This window comes from Ischnura elegans, chromosome 5 (genome assembly GCF_921293095.1).
Source record: "Ischnura elegans chromosome 5, ioIscEleg1.1, whole genome shotgun sequence".
NCBI classification, from domain to species: domain Eukaryota; kingdom Metazoa; phylum Arthropoda; class Insecta; order Odonata; family Coenagrionidae; genus Ischnura; species Ischnura elegans.
Genome location: NC_060250.1, coordinates 42380223 through 42399622, shown reverse-complemented (window position 1 = coordinate 42399622; position 19400 = coordinate 42380223). Strand labels below are relative to the sequence as shown.

General features: G+C 37.2%; 1 long non-coding RNA gene across 1 annotated transcript in view; it reads left to right on the top strand.

The window, feature by feature from the left end:
- The window catches only part of LOC124159812, a 309102-nt gene extending 291873 nt beyond the window's left edge, over positions 1-17229 (top strand). The window contains exon 4 of the long non-coding RNA XR_006865016.1: positions 17157-17229. This is a non-coding gene — a long non-coding RNA (uncharacterized LOC124159812). The remainder of the gene's footprint in view (positions 1-17156) is intronic.
- The last annotated feature ends 2171 nt before the right edge of the window (positions 17230-19400 follow it).

The window sequence follows — 19400 nt, the reverse complement described above, 5'->3', positions numbered from 1 at the left end:
GCCATACCCATCTAGGGAGTTCTTTTAAAGGATATGTGGTGCTACGTGCGAAAGGTCCGTATCAAATTCCTTCTCAGGGATATAGAAAAAATGAAGGGCGGGCGGTTCGGTGAGTATTCCCGGCATTACCCGGATTTCTGATTGATACGCTTAGATTGTATTTAGTGGCAAACGAATTTCCCGCAGGATACGTTGTTCTTACAAAATTCCTGGAGCATATGCTGAGATACCATTCGCTCCCAACATAATATCGGCTACCTCTTCAGTGAGTTAAGCAAAGGTAAATTCCTTTATTTTTACACTTGCATGATACTTTATGAGCCACCTCGAGGGTAATTGTATATCGATTACCTACATATTGTTACTTGTAGGCTGCCGCCTTACAGTAGCGTGAGATTTAAAATTTATTTTAATAAATTAATTAAAATATTACCTTCCGAAGAGTAAAGCAAAGGAAAATTCAGTACAATGACAAATATAAACATGGTAAAAAAATTAATATCCATAATTTGTTTAAGTATACCGGGACTAACAACGGTTATAACTTTTAACGGAGTCACCCGCAATGCACAAATTGTGCGAAAAATCCACTGAGGAAAAATCATCCCGGTCAAGGCGAATGATTTTTCCTCAGTGGATTTTTCGCATAATATCCATAAATTCGAATTCCATACTTCTAAAAAATGAATGAACCAAATAATCTTTCGTCCAACGTTTCCCATTAAATCATAATGATATCAACCAAGAATCGAGGAATCGAGTACCAACTAAGTATAAATGTTTTTGGGGAGAAATATGATAAAGAAGTATTTTTCACGTAGATTCTTTCACTTATTGATTCCTCCTGGCAAGAAAGTTTTTTTCAATATGTCCGTTTTCTGTTTCTTGCTCTTAAATTTGAATTTATCGGTTAGAGAGTGAGAATATTTTCTCAAAATGCACAAGAATACATTGAGGGCCACTACAGTGGTAAGCAGACAGGAGTGATCAAATTTATTCTCTCCAAGCACTTATCATTTATACATCTAGAAAAAATTAAATCTATAGTGAACATAATAAGCTGTGGAAGCGGAAAACTATTGGCCTCTTTGTGCTACTGGGCGATAATTGTTTGGTTAATAACGGCTGAATTCAACGAAGAAAGTATATCACCCGATGTGATTCCAGTTGTAAATTTTAATAAGCGCTGAAATTTATGGTACATTGCGTTATATTTTCTCTGAATATCGTAAACAAAAATTAAGTTGGGATACCAGATGTTGTGGAACGATAATTGAACACTGAATGCCAATTTTTGACCGTGACTCAAAGTTTGCTGCTCTACGTTCGTGGTGCAATCTCCCCAACAAAGTAACAGGAGTACAAAAATTTCCCCCACTAAGGTACGCGTTAGTCCTTAAGTACCGGAAACGAAGTTATGTTTCGTTGATATTCTCCTTGGACTGTTCACAAATGCTGACATAATTCGATACTAGACTACTTTTGGTACCCATGCCAATGGCTGAAATAGTATAAAAACTTCGATTTTCAAAGCTTTAGGGAGAAAGGACCTCAGTTGCTATTTTAGGAATAGGTTTTTCTGAGTAACGTAATCCAGGCCCGTGCTTGACCGCTTATTAGGGCGGTGAACGTCCATGGTCAGAGGGCACCAGCACTATGCAGGGGGAGGACTACCGGGAGATGTGGGGTATTTATAAACTGTTTTATTTACTCAAGACGGTGTTAATTATACTGTTAGATGAGACATCGCTGAAATCAAGTTAACTGCTCAATGTTAGTACTCTGTGAAATTTATCAGCTTCGGAACAGGAGGGTGCCAAAGATATCCAGGCTGAGGGGCACACTGGGATATGTCTCAGTGTTCCGGCGGCCCAGAACGGGCCTATTTCGCTATTCGCTATTTTGAGCGATATTGATGAGAGTTCTGATGAAAAGGACGGTACTTCCTTCATTTGTTGATTTTTAATTCTCATTGGTGCTGAATTAACCGTCTCCGTCGAGGAAGTGTTCCCTCAAATGACGTACGTCCTTTGTTCTCAATGGAAACGCCATTAACTCTTCTCCGAGCTTTGTGAATATTCAAGTTCTTTGGCAGGCAAAGTCTCGATTCAAATCGACCACTTGTGATTTTAGCTGTGATCGAGCTCTGTGAAAGTCCCCGAAACGTGTGACGTTCCCATGGCTGTCTCTCGCCAGTAAAAAAATAAGCAGAGAATGCTGCAGTTGAAACAAAACACATCCATTCGCTTGCGCATTCATTTTTATTGTTGAGGCGGCTCCCGGTTACCAGGACTGCCAACCTTTAAAATGTATAAATTATGGAGGGCTTCCGTAGATGAATATTTTTATTTGTTTAATCTTCATTTTTGAGATGGAGTCATGCAATTCGCTAGAATTAAATTCGTCCTGGAAATGGAATCTGACCTGCGTGGAGAGAAAGTAATGGGAGGCTTTTTCATCCTTTTTTTCATTTTATTCGCGACTCCATAACGTGGATAACCGGAGAGAGGTGAAAGCGGCGTCCAGGGTTAAAACTTTAAAATTGAATCTCAAAGGAGAACACTTTTACGTGGAAATGGAATGCCTAATGGTGGATGATGCTGCGTTCAAGTTAGCTCACTGAGTCATTGAAATCAGGTCTTATTAATTTATACTCGAGCAACAGCATTCATGCATAGTAAAGAGGAATCAAAGTTTTTCTTTGGGTGTATAATTCACGAGAGGTCACAGGAGAACTGAAGAACAAATTTAAAATATGGGCATTCGTTTATATACGTGTAAAGAAGATAATAGATTAAATGAATAAATAGGTCGTATTGAGAAGGTCCGCATAAAAAGCGCATCCTATTCCATGATGAACGATGCAATTTCCTTTGGATATGGTATTTTGAGGAGGCGAACGACAGCTGAGGTCATTTGCGCCATGAGGGAAGGGTAGGCAAGGGAGGGTGCGAGAAACCCGGCATCGGTAGTGGCCTGCTCGTAACGAAAGGTTCCAAGAGGACCACGGCTTAACGTCCCATCAGACGGACGGGGTGTTGCGCTTGAGATGTCCTCCGCACAACATTCAAGTAGGGATTGGCAGTCTGAAAATGCTCTTCCATCGCCGGGAATCGAACCCGAGCCCACGGGATGAAAAACGGGTAAGAAAACACTATCTACCACACCAACCCCATCCCCACGATGGAATTTATTTTGGAGACTCGTCCGTCTAGAAGTTATGAGTTTTTAGGAATCTACTTGTCAGTAAATTAGGAATAATAATACTATCAAATCAGCCTTAATTCGTGCTCATGCCTTACATGTTTCGGAGCACTCATCCAATATATCAATTATCTTCCCTCGGTAGTTAATAGTTGTACTTTTTATACGCTCATAATTAATAACGCAACGAGTCCCAAATTTATAATTTCTCACCTTTAACCAAATTCTTTCGATTTGTTAATACAAGAAGCGCAGCTATTATAGGGATACTTATTTGTTGATGATTGGAAATGAAATCATATTATGTGGTTGTTTTGGACAAATAAACAATAATTGCCGAGCGGAGGAGCCTTAATGAGACACCAAAATGACAATAATGGTAACTTTTAGGTATTTAATAATAATCTAAGTGCTGTTTGGCTTAGAATATGGTAAATTTTATTAGGATGCCATTTTTAAACTGAAATGGCCACTTAGCACGGATAGTGTGTTAGATTTTTCATATTGTAAACTTTGCTGAGGCCACTGACATTATACCCACGCCATTGTACTGCTGTAGTGTGCAACACGTAATGTATATTTTTAAATAAATGATGCTTTATTTTAAACCAGAAGATTTTAAATGGAAGTCATTATTATCGTACCCCTGTTAAAGGCTTAGGTTATTGTGAAGATCACCATGAGTAACGATTTTTACGATTAAGCGTTTGTTCTTGTGTTTGTTGTTTGCTTGTTTATTTTTTTATCTCTTTAGTTTTGAGAATCTGGGAGAAATATCTTGGTTACTAAAACAGGACACGTGGCAATTTCATTGTTCGTATCTCTTTGTAGAGATGCAGGAATGCGAACAGCTTACGGTAATTACATTTTATAGGTTAATTACGGACATTATTCACATTTGAAATTCAAATGAAATCGATAAGTTTGCGTTAGATCAAGCTACAAAGTACATTGTCAGGGAATCAGTAATCCATTCCTTGATCTAGGAAAACAGTTTGAACTGTGTCACGTAATTACTCAATGCTGAATACATTGGTTTTATTTGTACAATCTTGTGATAGCACAATCAACAACGAAGCTATGATGAGGCCTTTAGACTCTTTTATGAATGCACAAAAACTTTATTGGTGCTTTGGGGTGAACTAAAAAGCAAAAAACCATACAAATTGCAAATTCTGCTCAACAATAACTCAAACATGCGAAAGGAAATTGAGTTTACATAATACTGAGCAATATTTAAATACATGGCTGAACATTAACTGAATTTTCGCAAATTTATTTCTGTGATTCTAAGTATCAAAAGAATATGGATTTTATGAATTGAAATTATGAAGGTGTGAAGAAGATTTGAAATGGGAGGGTTGGGAGTAGGAATCAAACTGTTTTGCCCTGTGATTCAAGGATGTTTACCGGCGGATTTTCCTATTCCATAGTCATGAAAGATAAAAACAAATATGTTTGTAATTCAATTAGGAGTAAAATCAATGGTAGACCCTTAATTCGTTGCCGTTATCCTCAGCCAAAGTACTAAATTTTCCAAGCTTTGTCGCTCCTAGCACTCGCCTTTGAATGATACCATTCTGACAGGCCAGCTTCGTGGTTTGTGTCCTTGGCTTACAGTCTTTTCTAGATTTCTGTGAAGGCCGCCCTCGAGTCCATTCCTTCTGAGCTGAACTTCAGTGGGTTGAGCGAAATTGTGCCGAAATTGCGAGTCTGATGGCGGAAATTCCAACAATATTTGTATCACCATGGAGCATGGGATGCTAAACGCCTCGTTGAGCGAAAAGTTAAAATATGATGGAAGTGGGGAAAGAATTGAATGAGATTCACGGATTGAATAAAAAGGACAAGCCATTCTTTTGAATTCAAAAGAAGAGTCCAATGTAGGAAAGGTGATGAACGAGACAATTTTTAAAAGTCTCCCTGCACCATTACCTCAACCGGAATATTTTAATAAATAATAATTTCCCGCCTAAATTATAGTGACACCTGAATCATAAATCTTTACGTGATGAGTTTGAAAAATGCGATGATAACAAAATGCAAAATAAAGGATATATCGTGTGATAAACAGCAAAAATAATCAATGAACGAGCCCATCATATAGTGAATTGATTTATTTAAAAAAGAGAAATTATTTAGTTTAGCTACCAGTAAAGATGAGGATTTTGTCTCTGGAGAATTTTCAATGGAGTCTACTAAATACACTTCTTAAATTTCAAGATGATGGTATCGTTCAAGTGCGGAAGACCGTGGATCGAACCCCGGGTGAAACCAAAGATTTTTCCTCTACTCCATATTCTTCATCGTGTTTCCACATTATTGTATAGAAAAAATCATCAACCTCGACCTTAGAAAATCATTAGCTAAAGGTGATTGATACGCCACGGAAATAGACCACTCTAGCGGAAATAATGAGTTTATTTAATATTTAATCTCAGGGGTGGACCTACCAGTCTAGAATGCAGCCCGACGGGCATAAACTTCCTCGTTGTTATTCGATCGACGGTATATAGTTACATACATTAAATGCAGTAGTTACACCCTTTTGACTGGCTGTAGTGAGAGGGTATCAATTTCCATCCCAAAAATCCGATTCTATCGACCTTGGATTATAGCCTTTCCCGATCCCATTATTATCAGCACACCTTTGCGGTGGCATTGTTATTCTCTTAAGCCTTTCCCACTCACTTTCCTCTCACGGCCATCGCTTTGCTGGCTCAGACGCACCCGGGAGGGGGCGACATAGTATGTATACATATATAGAAGAGCCCACCCCATCTGAGCACAAGAGCTTCCATCAGTCAGCCTCGCCCCGTCACTTGAACACGCACGAAATCCCTGCCCACGCATATGCCGGCGGTGAAAGTAAACTAACGCAAGAGGTTGTTATTCTTTCCTCATAAGAGGCTCGCTCAACGCAAAAGAAAGACCAAGGGATGTGAGGAACATTCTTTATTCAGGAAGCACATCGGTGAATAATTACATACGTAATTGATAAATTTTGACATGAAGTAGGTGGAACTGCATGTGTTATTGCTGTGAGAGTTGATATGCCTATATCAAAGACGGTATTCATCTACATACTACCCCGCAAGCTACCTAAAAAGGTGTATGGCAGAAGGTGTTAGGACACCAAACGTTTGCATAAAAAAACCTAATCCTCAAACAAAATTACGACTAGTTTTTATCAAAGTCCTATATGGTTCGGTGGAAAAAACGAATTCCCATATTTATCCGTTCGGCAAAATATAGGTATCTCTTAATATATCACTTCTGTCGTACCAAATATAGTGGAGCTCTAGGATGATGCTCTCCGTGTCACTCTTAAAGATATTTATTCTTAACTTTTCAAGCATCCTATATCTAGCGCGCAGCCTCCGTGTCTCTAGCGGCTCCCTACTCAATTCGCTTAAAATCTGGGTAACGATGTCTTTACGTCCTTATTTAGTATACCTGGATATGCTTCGTACAAGTATTCCTAGAAAAGTAAGCATAAGCTTTCCCGGTCCCAAAATTTTGAAATTAATTTACTTCCACACTCATCTCCAGCAATTATATTTCTCAAAAAAACTCCACATTCCAGAAAATATATTGCATTGAGTTACCATAGGCAACTCATGGAGGTTTATAATTTCTTTGCCTGTCACATTAATGCCTCGTTACTTTTGCTCCTTTTGGGCTACCGTGCATCAAACTCTTTCACTCTTTCAATAAAACACTTGGCCCATACTATAGTTAACCACTCGATTTATTCGTATTCAACAGTTAGTAGTGTATATCTTAAAGTTATTTTATTCTTTTTTTATTTAAGTCTTTTATTCTTTTTTATGTTGCAGTGCTCTTAGCTTAGTTCCTTTCAAAATACCTGTATTTAAGGTATTACTGTAATGAGTTATTTCTTAATTTTACTGTAAATGAGTTATATTGCCATTTTACCTAATATGTATCGAGGCCCCAGCGGAAAAGATAATTATAGAGACAGCTGTATCAGATTAATTTCATCATACTCTAGTATTCACATGATCATGAATCTGCCAGCTACTGAGACTCATGTACCTCAATTCTGCCATTTTTTTCCAATTACTTATACATTGTTATAACTTTTAAATTTATATTAAAGTATTATGATTCGCGCGTGCGCTATACAAATGATGTGTGATTTTTTTCTCCCCCGTTCAGTTTTCTGTATTTTTTCTGACGTCATGGGTGGCATCGTTATTATATTTAGTAAAGTGGAAATATTTTTGCATACTAATTGAGTTTCTGGTACTCAAATACACTTTTTTTACTCACTATATGTGCATATATACAGTGCGTATATGCCTGATTTGAAGATACTCAAAATAGTTACCACGTGAAATTTGTCAGGATAGAATTTGAAGTGCACAGATTTTCGTCAATCCTTACGTGAGTGCTTTAGGATGGTGAAGTTGACTGAGGTACAATGGACACGGACTCTGCTGTGGCGTCATTTTTCTTTTCATTCCCCGGGCGAGCGAGCATGTAGTTTCGACGAAAGGGAAGTGAAACAGTCCAATCGGAGATCGATGAGGTCCAACCGCTTGGATGCTGTTTGCGTCTACACTACGTCCCTAACCTTGTTTGAACACTCTTGTTCCTCGGCAGGAGAATAATTTCGGGCCCTCGCCTTTAAAACGGATTTCGGATCCGTATATCGGTTTTGTTCACCCGACTGTCTTCGCTTCACAATAGGCCGTACACGGCGCAGGGGTGTTGGATAAAACCCAGTTTCCTTTCCTTTTTTTTTTGTTTTTGAGTTTATCGGACATGTATCGTATTCTACGGAAGCACGCAGGCTTATAATCGATTAATGACGACAAGATTCGTTTTGATATCCCTGAATGTACGGTTGAGCAGTGCGCTTATCAGATTTTACTTAAAAAGGGCACGAATTTTACAAACTTTATTATTTTCATCGCATTCTTCTGTGTACACATATTCCACCGTTAAAATTGGGAAAGAGATGTGTATCCTTTTGAAGAATGGTTTCAGTGGGTGACCACTGGATTTTTTTTAAACAGCTCGATAAATTTTTCATCGATCTATGCTAGTAAAACTGCGTCTATTCTGGTGGAAAACATTTAAAGTCGTACAAAACTTCAACCACTGTTTCATTAATGGATACTTCCCTCTGTGTAATACCTATCCGAGTTAAAATTTTCTCCTTCTCAGAATTTATGCCATCTTCTACCTCTGAGTGTGTTTTTATCACACCGAATAAATAGTGCATTGAGACTGAGGAAGAAGTTGGATTACAATCTGTAGGAGGTGTAGAAAACGTGAGGTACCGCAAGTGCGTATTTGAACTTACGGAAAGAATGTCGAAGAGCTCATACGGTAAAAATTCGCATCACTGCCTTATAACTTTATACTTGAGATTATGGAAATTTTCAAAACTTATCATCGGAAATAGGTGTTGTAATAAGGCAGATTAAACGTGCAGAAAGTTTTCAATTTTTGAGCCGAAATCAATTAAATAATATCTAAATCAAAATCACCGGAATAAATTTTCATTGTATAGGAAAACGTGGCTTCTGGATAAAAATTTCATAGTTTAGGTGTTTGTTTCTCGGGAAGTAAGGGTTGCATAGTCATTCAACTTTTCAAAGGTTATGTTTTAAAAAAGGTGAAACTTACTGACTTTCAAATGCGGAAAACTTTACGAAAGTAAGTTTACGTCAAATCGGTTGACCCACATAGAAGAATCGTCGTGGACATTGCAAAGGCTTTATCCGCTCAATATATTCAAAATCGGGGCGAAATACGATTCATTTCCGTGATGTAAACCCAATTGGTTACATTCTAGAGTGAGTTTTTTTTCCAGTTATTCCTACGGAGGTAGATGATAGAAGGGACAGAGATCCCACGTCACCCCCTTTAAAAATATATTTGAGCCTGCACGCCCCAAGAAACTTGGAATAAGCAGAAACCCCCCGTGGGAAAGACGAAAACTTTTCTTCGACAAGTCAAGGAGAGAATGAGATTCTTTTTCTGTTCCCGAGTTGTTGGAATTCTCAGCCTCGCCATCTATGTTATGAGGACATAAAGATAAAATTTATTTAGATCGCTATCTCGTAGGTTGACCAAATTTATGACAATTACTCTGACATTAAAAAATTTATCACATTTTCAATGAATGGAAAATGACGTACAGAGACCAAATGTTGAGAATCGCGATAACACGTCATTCAACCCTTCAATGTTCTTCAATTGTAGTATCATTCTGAATCTTTTCAGAAGTCCTTAGGTATAGTTTTTAGTCTGTATTAAAATTCTGAAAACTATCTTCCGATTCAGTTTAGCTCAACCATTGTTGAACTGATCTATTTTGCGCGCTTTATATCGGTTCATAAAAGTCATACCATTGCAGTAATGAATAGGAAAAAAATTATTTTTGGTTTTTGGTTTTAAAACTGTTGACTCTGTAATCAGTGCCCTATGAAAATTTGAAGGGTGTGTAATGTGAAAGAAGAAGAAACGATGTTTACAAGAAAAATCCAATTCGAATTTTCTTTGAGGAATCAGAAAGTAAATTTTGATCAAAATACTGCAGTGAGAGACACGAAAACGTATCTTCGACAAGTCAAGGGACAAATTTGTGAGTATTTTCGCCCCTTTTAGTTGAAGTGCTGGGTGGCCTTCTCAATTTCTTGCTATTTGCAAAAAATAGAAGTCGGTCTGGGGCTATATATTCCAAGAAAGTGAACGCCGAAAGATATTTTTAACGTTCACGGAATGGAATTTCCTGGGATAAAATTTGCCAGTTGGTATAGAAAGAGTTCCTAGAAGCCTGAATTATATTTATTTTAATACAGTTATTTTTAGTTTTGATGTTATTGATAAAAATAGGGTATTATATCATATACGAGGTATTATTTTCCCTCAACTTCCCTTTTTTATGTTACTGAGTTAAAATTAGCTCGTATTCCTATATCTACTCTTTTTGAGCTATAAAGCAATCCCTTTTCCCCAATTAAAAATAAACCCTTGTCTCCCCTCGCAATTTTTCTTATAGATACCGTAGCATGGTTTAAATTTTCTCCAGCTAATGGTCCCAAGACTTATCGTTACCTATTCCACGTTAACTATACCACTAGTGCCTAAAACAATCTCATTCTAAGATGTATTATTGACCCAAAGAAGATGCACATCTTACAAAGAGAATAAAATTTAATGGTATGAAATTTAATCTATATCTCGCTAAAAATGGACGCGTTCTGCGCGTGACGCTTTCAACTAGAACCCCGTAAAGTCTTCCTACGGCATACGCGATTATTTCCATGCGAGAGTATTCATTACAAGAGATAGGGAAACTAAATTTACATCTTCATGCATGCCTCACGGTCACAAGGAGAAAAGCAATTTAACGCTCTAAATAATCACGGAATTGTAGTGACCTTAGCGTAAAGATCGTTCCATTTACAATGAGAAGCAAGCGTCGGGCGCGGAATATTTCAATACGGAAATAATCCCTGCAATATTTTCCACGTGTGGACGCTCCATGACCTCGTCCTACTTAAATATGGATTTCAGTGTCTCCACAGAAGTCAGGCGCACTCTCAACCATCAACAATTGTGTTCTCTTCCTCAAGAAATACGAGAGAGGATAATACGAATAGGGTTAGCCGTTATTGAAAATTCAATACCAGAATCGTTTAATTTTTAATATCTATAATATGCGATCGTTATAATTCGTCAACAATTCTAAGATTTGTTTGACGCTGCTCTCCATTTTAGCTCTATTATCCGCTAGCCTTTTCATATTGACTTATTTATTCTCATTTCCATCCTTAATAACCTCTGTTTGACATTCATTCGGGGCCGTCTTTTGCCCTTCTTTCTGTCCACCTGTCGTTCTTTGCTTGTTTTTATAAGGCCATCATCCCTCATGATGTGGGCAAATAAGTTTTGCCGTTTCCTCCGTAGGGATTTTAGAATATTCCTCTTTTCTCCCATTCTTCTATGATTTTCCTCATTCCTTACTTGCTCGATCCATTTTACCTTCAAACATCTTCGATAGCACCACATTTCGAATGCTTCTACACTTAACTTCTCTGCTGCTGTCAATGTCCAAGCCTCGCTCCCATAAGGAAACATTCTCCATGTTTAGCATCTGAGAAATCGTTTCTTTACTCATGAACTTGTATTCTCAGTTGCAATTAAATTCTCCTGCTTGTAGAATGCTCTCTTCGCCTGCGCTATTCAACTAAATATTTCTTTCTGTTTCGTACTGCATTGATTTTTTCGGCTACTTAGGTATAAAAAATCTTTTACCTCTTTAACCTGTTGTTTTCGTAGTTTGATGTTTGTCCTTGCCTCTTTTCCTTTGCTGCACACTAGTACAGTCTAATCATAGTTTTTTTGTAGTTTACTTTCAGATTATACCCAGTACATCAGACTTTTCTTCAAACCATTCTCTGTCTCGGCTTTAGCACCTATACAGTTGTGATAACTACATGCAAGCAATGATAACTACCGCATTTTATGGCTCACTAAAAAATATCGTACATCACTTCACCCAAGAAAATAGCTTCCCGATAAGCATAAACGATCTATCTTCTATATTATTTCTACTGTAAAGATACCTTTTTCTCAACTTATACGCAAACAAACTCTACAAATGAGGCATCAAAATGCACAAAATTTATCAGAGAACATGCGACGGCATATCTTACTTCCTAAATATTGCTATTGTTTCCTAAAATTGGTTTTTAAATAGATTTTAAAAAATAAAAAAACAAAAAAACCTATAAATATTCCTGACGTCAACGGCGCACAAACTGATACATTTGTTCATTTGCAACAATATCTCGCATTATTTAATTAACTTTCATCAAAATGCGGCTGATACCACATTCAAATCTCCTGTTGATACGTAAGTATGAGTCATCATGTGCGTTTAACAGAGGATAGTGTAATTACTTCCAATGTTGTGTTTAAAGAGGTCCTCTGACCTCAATTTGTACATGCACATTCCAATTAAATTTGTATATGAGACCCTGCCTTTTTTTCTACATTTTTAAATTAGAAACGCGCCTATCCCTCTGTGGACCTGCATTGAAAAGAGCGGGGGAAGCCCGCTGGGAGCGAGCGCAGCACGTTCGTCATCTAATAACTGAAAAACATTCATGCAGACATATTGTCTTCCCTTTAATCAGGATAAACTCCACGATTAGGATGTGTGCCTAATTTTCTGTCAAAATTTTAAACTGACTGTATTAAAGTTTGCAGTCTATCACGAAAAAAATTACACCCACACCCTCTTGGAAAAAAATAATGACTTCCTCAGCATCGTAAAATTAGGGACCCAAATTACTTCAAATCCGGGTAAATGATGGTCAATAGAATAGATGTTAATAATTAGCAATAAATTACCCGTCGGGCGAACATAATGTGGCACAGTGCAGTAGCCAGAAAAATTGTCTCGGGAGGGAGGAGTCCAAAACCAAAAGGGAAAATTTATTCAAACTGGGTACTCAGTAGAGGTTTTTAAATAAATGTTAATACTTTTTGAAATCGAAAAAACTTCATTTTTCAGAGAAATCTTTTGTGAGTTGATGAATTTTTATTTTGTTTTCATTTTAAAGGTAAATTAATTGTGTTTTTATATTTCGGGGGGACCGCATCCCCCTCGCTACGCCACTGACGTGGCACCTCAGCATCAAAAGGCTAATGATGACGTTCATGGACTGGAGAAGATCACTGGAAAATAAATAGCGACAGCTAAGAAACAACTCAATTCAATGTCAATAGTGTGCATGGGAGAATTGCTGGTAGTCCTTCTGATGAGTTGATTCTACGATGTAAAAATATTTCATTATAAAAAACAAGGTTTATATCGCACAATTACAAATAAGAGAAGTTAAATTTTGTTCTAGATTTTTTCAATGAATTTTTGACGCAAAGATATGTTTTATTTTCATTCCATGATTCTCCTTCCTTTAAATGATCAAGGCCGCCATAGGATTTTGGTGGCCATTTTTTTTAAATAATCTCGAAAAATAACAATTTTTATTTTAATTTCTGAATAAAAATCGAGATACAGTTAATAACATATTAAAAGTATTAGAGTATTGCACTACAATCTGGTTCCGATTTATCCGAAAATTTTCAGCTTAATAGCTATTCGGAAAGTGGGTTAAAATCGAGTTACAAGTTTTCACTCGGACAAATGACAAACGCATTAAAAATAAAATGTCTTATAAAAACCTTATAAGAAATGGTAAAGAAAGATGGGAATCAGTACGAGTTTTTTTAAACGCCCCAGAGTCGATAAGTTAATTTTTCGCAAAGTACTAACTTTATTTTTTTGCTAATTTTCCATAAACCGGCCTTTATTTAAGAAATTATTTTCATATCAAGGTGATTCTGATTTAATGAAGACAGATAGTTCCTACCGGCTGTATCCTATATTTCTTTTGAAGTGTAGAGAACAGAGTTAGGAAGTGTGGATTTTTCTAACTTTCTGGAGCGAACGAATTCACTCCTCTAATCTTCCTGCCGCGTTCTTGATGCCATTGTCCGATTGAATCGCAATAATACCATAATAAAGGCGTTTGCTAATGGGAGATAAGGACTATTTCTGCCTCCTTGGCACACGTGGCCCGAAAGCTGCCTATTGTTAAGGCGAAATCTTTCCACCTGGATGAGTCATGAAAAAAATCTAATGGGTATTTTTCTAGCTCTATTTCAACATGCTAAGTCGGGTGTATAAGATTTTCTTCCTCGGAAAAAGTGAAGTAATATTTCCCATCCTTACCTCAAGTATTTCCCATTGTACTTAATTCATGTGGAGGGTTTAGGATTTTTCAACGCATTTATTTCAGGTCTCCTCCACACTTTTTTATCCGCAGTGAGAATTTCACTTGACGGTAAGAATCGACCGTCAAGAAAAAGCTCTTATGCTCCACAGAAAATGGCACGTGCAAGGGAAAACTTTTTTACTATAAGTTCCTCAAGGCTTTAATAATGCAAATTTACTTATACTACTCACTGCCATATACTATATACTACTCTAAAATACGGCAAATATTTCATCAATCGACGTGTCATTATTATAAATCGTACTACTATGAATAAAAACAGTCTAAGCGTCAAAAATCTTTCATTTACAAAAATGTTTCATCAATCGACGTGTCATTATTATAAATCGTACTACTATAAATAAAAACAGTCCAAGCGTCAAAAATCACTCTCTTATCAATCATAGTATGGCCTCTTTTAATCCGTATTAGTAAAAATAGATGATAACTGTCAGGTCACATGGTTAACGTTGTGAGGGAGGACCAGCGAATGTTAGTGGAGAGAGAATCAGCGTCAGGTTAGCCTAATGCAAGCATACGGCGCCCAAGAAAATATTTATATTCTTCGCCCAGCCACCATTTAGATGCAAATTTGCAGACAGATTTGTGGCGGCCGCACCTCCTGCCTCGCCGCCACACCGCTTGCCCGGAGGCAAGTTAAAGCGCGCTCCGTCATCGCTTCCTTCCAACAGTCCAGATAGCCCAGCGGCAGCGCGGTCGCCTCCCAAGCGGGTGGCCCGGGTTCGATTCTCCGTGCCGGAAAGTTTTATTACTTAATTTTTCTGGCCTTCTAGAATTCCCTTCTAGAAGTTTCTCTAATGTTCAAGAACAGTAAGATAGAACATACTGGAAGTTGGCAAACTGAATAAATACTGCGGCCTTTCGGCCGGCAGTTCAGTGTGGAATTGTACAGAATTCCATAAACATCGTCCAAACCATTCCATCGAATCTTCATTGTTAGCAGCCTACATCGACTCCTGCTACAGATTATTTACACGCTTTTTTCCATTAAAATTTCGAAACACGTGGGCTTCAATTTATCCGCACTCACCCTCCTCTACAATCAGCGTCCATTTGATTCACAACAACCGTCGATCGAAGAGAAACAAAAGCCTGCTTACTCAGCTAACTTTGAACACGTGTTTCAGATGAGAAAGATACTTTTAGACTTGGGAGACTCATTTCCACTAAGTAAATTCATTTTCACTTTACTCTAAACCATGCATAAACTATTGAATGCATAAATTTACGTTTCTCAATGGAATAAATTACGATTAGTTACTATAAAAGTGAAGATCATATTGATTGAGTCCCGATTTTGATGAAAAAATACTTAACAATATCCAATATTTTTTCTTCAATTCTCGCGAATACGGTTTAAAATAGTCGATAGAGGTGTAAATACTAATCAGGTCGTGTTTTAGTAGAAGCAAGAGCAATTAGTTAAAGTTGTTGTTTTTTCTTCTTGACATCCGTGGTGTCATCTAGTGACCTAGAAAATTTAAGCATCATCAATTTTGTATCTTTACTAACGGTAATTTACTTCACGTCACTGACTGAATTACTTTTGGTAAATAAAACGTCAGAGGCTGAATTTTAAAGGGACTCGGCGCACGTCATGATGAGCTTACCTTGTGCTCAGGAAGCTGGCACTTTCTCCTTCCTCTTAATCTCCTTGTGACACGCATGAACTTCGACCGCTTTTCCATTTCTTCCTAGACGAAATCACCTTTCTTGGACGGGAGTCGTATCCGGGGAAGATAAAATTGCGGCACGTAGTCTACAACAAATAAAGTTGATATTATCCCGTTTCACTTGGCCGAGTGAAGAAGAGTTTTAAGCGTCACCTCATTTCCTCCAGCACTGGTTTTTTCCTTCTCCTTTTCTCGCACTCCGTTCGAAGGACATACCCTGAGATGAGGAACCTGCGCGACATTTGGGAAAGGGTTCCCTTCCCTACTCGCCCTTCCAGTACGTTTGCCGGGTGACGACTGCCGCGCCGCGTTGAGGCGGGTGGCGGAAACTCCACGTCTTCACTCCAAGCGACAAAGAAGGGGATCCGAGAACGTCGAGTCACCGCGAAAAAGTGGCGAGTGATTTCGTGTGGGTGAGCAGACACGAGCGGAGCGAATGTAGAAGACGGAAAAAAAGGGTTACCCAGAGTAAAATCATTGAATGAAGAGATATTTTTTAAAGGTTTAAGAATCTAGCATGTGCTATACTTTAAATAAAATTAAAGATTCCCATCGCCGTTAGGGTCTAATTACAAATATTGAGAACCTTGTTATTGAAAAGCAGAAAAATTGTTTCCCTTTGGACCTCATTAACTAAACTTGAAATACTTTCCGTGTAAGCAAAAAATCGTGTATGGTATGCAAATAATTTCAAACATCATATTGCTTTGGATAATGATAACACTGATTTTTACAACAAAAATGTTTTTTGGTCATAGACGTAAAAGAATATTACTCAAAGAAAATGAAAAATGAAGAGATACGTGTAGTAAGATTTTTATTGGAATAATACCATACATTGAAACCTAGTTGCAGTACCTTGTCAGAATGTGTTCATCCCACAATTAGTGGAAACAAAACTTGCAGAAGAGATTACGTCTTCCATTAACTTTTCCTTATTCGATAGTTGTGTCCAAGATGTGTCCAAGGTTCCCATAAGGCCCATGGAGCCCCTTTTCATTCGGAAAGCACACCGTTATCTCCTTTCTGAACGGGAGAGTCTTGGGGGGATGAGAACGAATTAATTATATTAATATTTTTATTGTAGTAGACGCACTGAAAGGACACTGAATTGAGCGCATTTCAAAATGTTCACAGTTGCATTCTATTTTACAACCCGTAACTTCTAAATAATTGCCTGAGCATTAACGCTGAGGAAAGAAAGTAAAATGAAATATCTAGCAATCGATTAAAAATTAAATTTCCTCATTTGCTGCAAATGTATAAATTAGGCCATATTATTACTTAATTCTGAAAAAAAACTCCATTTCACTATCATTTTTTATAGTAGACTGCAAATTTTTAAATTTTATTCTACCATTAATTGTTAATATTTAACGCACCGGTGAATTATTTTTTATTTTTCATTATGATTTTTCTGATTCTTTTTCAGCTTTTTCGCCTTTTGAAAGAATGTCGATCATGTGTAGAGACTATTTCACTGAAAAATGTTGAAGATGAAGCTGAAGTCGCAGCTGACCTGTGAGAGGCTGTGAGAGAGAGAGAATTCTTTGATGCCGTCATCGATCACAGTAAGTGCTGCAACGTGTTAATTTGTGTCCATCCTTCTCTCTTTTGAAGAAGTCATAACGGTTCAGTGATTTTTTGTCGCCATACCTTAACGTGCTGCCCCAAGTTATGATTCGCTGAGAAATCAGTGATCAGAGATGAACCTCGTCTCGAAACGCGATGTGTCAGTCGGACGGTCTATCCATGTCTTTCTTCCGTTTCAGTGGCCACAGTATCGTACATTGCTCGACCATCGTCTTCAGCCGCTCTAGAACTCCTTTCATGCTACCTCTCCTTCATTCAACCGTGTTAATATATATCTTTGAGTAATTCCTCCTCAACTGGGTCGTCGTTGATTTTGACACTGAAAAACTGGGAGTGAATATAAAGCTGGTACATTTAAGTGTTCTTCGTCCTTTCTGGTGCTTCTCAGAGTTGAAAAAATGTCCTCTTTTACAAAATAATATTTAAACCTATCAAGCGTTTCTTTCCGTGATTTGGGTTGAAATTAGGTGCTTGTCATTAAGGCGATCATTCCAACCAGGAACCTGTATAATGATACCAAAATTAACCGACTCATTCTTAACTGTGTGCTATTCCAGTATAATGTACAGTATATTGGTAACTGCTATTTTCAGGTAGAAATAAAATCTTAAGCTAACAGAAATAACAAAGATCAACACTTAATATGCAACTGCCATTGGAGTGATTTGAAAATGAATATTTTTAAATTATGCAACGACCTCCGCGATTTATATTCGAGAGAGCATTTAGAGATTATAAAAAATTATTGAAAACCAGGACTATACTCGCATAAACGAATATCTTTATCAATCCTTTTCCCCTATTTTGGCGTAATTTTTAAAATTCATCTCTTCCTCCGTAAGGTAAGTAGGTTATAATAATAAGATCAATTGATAATAATAATAATAAAAGCTTGGAAATAATTATTACTAATTAAGATTGATTTGTGTAAAATAAGTCGTGGTATAAGTGACAGTTAACTAACCAAGAAACTTTAAAATGGTACCACTATCCCGCTTCGTATGTTTTGCATCGTCGAAAAATTATCTAGTTAACTAGTGAAACAACTTCTTTACATATATTGTTAGCAACTGCTTAGGGCAATATATCGTCCGATATTTATTTCCAATTTTCACTTGCTCTATTACATTTCAGCGAACATATTACCAGAAATCCGTTACCCGCAAAGAAATTCTATGGCCTCCGTATTCATTTTCTCGACTTACTAAATTTATAATTGAAACACATATGAGAGCAATTTTTTTCGACCTCCAATCGATCGGAAAAAAACGGCCTTCCTTTTCTTCCTTTCCCCGGCCAGAGATATAAATTTTTACAAAATATTTTGAGCGGAAATAATTTTAAAATGCAAATGGTAAAATATCGGAATGGTAAAATATCATGATGGGTGTCAATTGTTATCACTTTTATGCCGTAATTCTTATCATTCTTATGGTTCCAAAAATATTAGCAATCATTCGTTAAAAGCCACCCAAAATATTTCTGCCTAATCCTCTTTCTTGGTGTGCCTAGAATATGACACAAGAAAAATATCCTAAAACTTTCATGTCTTTATCTTCAGTAAATTTTCAGCAGATCAGCACCTTTTCTTCCCGCCGTCAATGATTCGTTGTTCAATTTAAAATCCAGTTTTGGAGATAGCTCAAACTTAATTTGACATAAAAACTTTTCATCCTCGTAATATTCAATGGAATGAAAATGCAAATATTATTAAAAAATTTATTTGAATTCAATTTAATCCCGCGAGATAATATTTATATATGGTGATCATAGAGAAGTAGTTAAACGTGAAATGCAATTCTGAAGAGGAAGGTGACAAGAGGATTCTCGTCTTCGGATGTCTTGAGCCATGGGAGAGAGCATATGCTGGGTATATAGATGACCCTTCCCCAAAGGAATTGCATACGCTCCACTACAGTAAACAGGAAGTCACTATGGCACCAGGAGGAAATAAACACTTCTCCATCCAAGTGACACAGTTTCGATCCCGTATACTACAGCGCATTCAAAACATCGTTTCAACAAAAAATTATTATTGACGTAACTTAAAAATCTAGCCCTATTTTACGTAATTGTCATGTTC